General features: G+C 44.4%; 1 protein-coding gene across 2 annotated transcripts in view; it reads right to left on the minus strand.

Moving 5' to 3' along the window:
- Positions 1-2504, minus strand: part of dusp8a (dual specificity phosphatase 8a) — a 31436-nt gene that overhangs the window by 11667 nt on the left and 17265 nt on the right. The gene's annotated exons all lie outside the window — the stretch shown is intronic.

A 2504-nucleotide genomic window follows, 5' to 3' on the forward strand; every position in this document is an offset into this window, starting at 1 on the left:
ATCCAAACACAAATCTGTTTCTAAATGAACACACAAACACACAAGCACGTCCCGACACTCCACATTAGGATAAATAAATCCTCCCATGGCGTCTTCATTTCACCCGGGGGAACGCTGATGTTTCTTCATCAGAAACAGGAAGTGGTTATACAACGGAGGAGGAAGTGGCCTCGGGGCTGACCCGCCTTTATCTGTGGACCTGTGCACCTATCTGGGCCTGTTGGTGAGTTTATGTTTGTGTGCAGATGAGGATGGAGATACCGGTGAGACAAAGACTGATCACATTGTGCCGCACTCCTCATTCCAAAGCCCTTTAAAATTAGCCTGTTGCCGTGGCAACGGAAGATCTCCTCCTTTATCTGGAAGCTGCTGTAGGGTCAGCCTGAAAGTTTCTACGGTCAGTCGATATCTAAATTAGAGAGAAGGTGAACGTTTTCAGTCTGCTTCTCTGGAAAAGAAATATAAAAAAAATGATACGGAAACTGAAAAAACAACAAATATTTCTGTAATCATAAATCCAGAAAAGAAACCTCCCAAACACGTAAACAAAGGAAGCGGCGCTGCAGCGTGCCAGAGATAAAGTGCATCAAAGACAGCTCAGCGATAAACAGGAATCCACCATTGTTCCAGGGAATGATGCCATGTGGGCCGGCCCAGCACGCCAGGAATGCTGTGGATGCAGGCCAGACCGGGGCAGAAGAACCAACTTAATTGTTGGCTTCGGCTTTTCTCTCTGCTTCTCTTGGAAATTTCCACTCCGCATGTGAGTCGGAGCATCAGCAGAAAGGTTCTGCTGGAACCGGGCGGAAAGCCTGACTTATGGGGGCGAACGGGCCCGAGCCGGCTTAGCGCCTCTGCCTCAGCTCCTGTTGACCCACAGTGTTGACACTGCCTAGGTAACGGCGTCAACGAGCTATTTTCATCCTCCGCTGGACCAGTGAATGGAAGCGGCCAGCAGGAATGTTGAAAAGGCAGAGCTGAGAAGATCCACATGCATGCAGCAATTAGAGCAGAACATCACAGCTAAATATTCTTTCTTTTTTGTTACTGTCCACCAGGACTGCAACGATTAGTCGACTAATCGACGATTAATCGACTATAAAAATAGTCGGTGACTAATTTAATAGTCGATTAGTCGTTACTTTGTATTATATGGAGTCAGAGAGTAGTAAAGTTGAAAGTTATAATAGCATTATGCAAGCTTTTAGATCATTTTGGAATTTATTAAGGAACTTTTAGGCTTTTTTATAGTTTAGCTAATATTTCAGCTGCACGCTAGCTATTTTGGCCAATTTAGATTTCTTTCTCGGCTACTTTGGAGTTTAGCTCAAATTTCAGCAACATGCTAGCTACTTTGGCTAATTTAGGCCTTTTTTTCTTAGCTATTTTGGATTTAAGCAAATATTTCAGCTGCATGCTAGGTATTTTGGCCAATTTAGGCTTTTTTTCTTAGCTATTTTGGATTTTAGCTAATATATCATCTGCATGGTAGCTGTTTGGGCTAAGTTTTTTTTTCATCCTCAGCGTTTTTAGCTATGAATTTCAGCATCTTCAGCTATCAGCACCAGCATCTTCAGCGGTCAAATTCAGCATTCACACTAGCATTATCTCAGGTAATGCTATGTATCTACTTTTTAGTTAGTTTAAAGCTAGTTATGGTTAAGATGTGATGCCACAAATAGTCAAGACTACGTCGACCAGAAACTAATGAAGTAAAGAAGCTGCATGATTCATTAAAGGTTTAATAAACTATCGTCTTTGTTTTTAGTTAGCATGTAGCTTCAACACTTCAAGTTTAAAGCTAATGATGGTAAAGATGTGTGTTTTACATTCAGTTTGACCTAACTGACCTCAATGACCTAATTAGTTGACTTATCAGAAAAAAATAACCGGTGATTAGTCGACTATTAAAATAGTCGTTTGTGGCAGCACTACTGTGCAGCCGTCCATCCGGTTCGGTCCGGTTCCTGGTTACAGGAAGTTCAGGGAACAACAGAAAATTAATTCAGTTATGATGTCATCAGTAAGGACAACAACAGCTTTCAGATCTGGATTGATCTGGGACAAGATGGGATTCTGGTCCTCTGCATGCCTAAGTACACACGTATGTGTGTGTGTGTACTCAAGGCTCTTCTGGAGAGACAAGAGCAGCAGGCAAGCAGAGCTGAGATCACGTCATGCAAGAAACATGTGCAACCGGCACACACACACAACCGCACGCACACCCACACACACACACCGATCCCTTTCAGGTCGGCTGAAGCAGACCTTCCTGAGCCTGAACAAAGAGGCTCAGGTCCAGAACCGACTACAGCTCGTCTCAGAACCGCCTCCTTTGACCTTCATGGTCGTTGGAGCGGCTGTGGGCGGGGCCGAGTGTGTGCGTGTGTGTTTGTGTGTCTTTGGCAAGGGTGAGAGCATCAGGGCTGCTGGCGCCAGATGTGATGACCGCAGGAGTCAAGGCCTAAAAATAGAGGTCTGTTCTATGAGAGAGAGAGAGGGCG

Source organism: Oryzias melastigma, linkage group LG6 (assembly GCF_002922805.2).
Source record: "Oryzias melastigma strain HK-1 linkage group LG6, ASM292280v2, whole genome shotgun sequence".
In the NCBI taxonomy this organism is placed as follows: domain Eukaryota; kingdom Metazoa; phylum Chordata; class Actinopteri; order Beloniformes; family Adrianichthyidae; genus Oryzias; species Oryzias melastigma.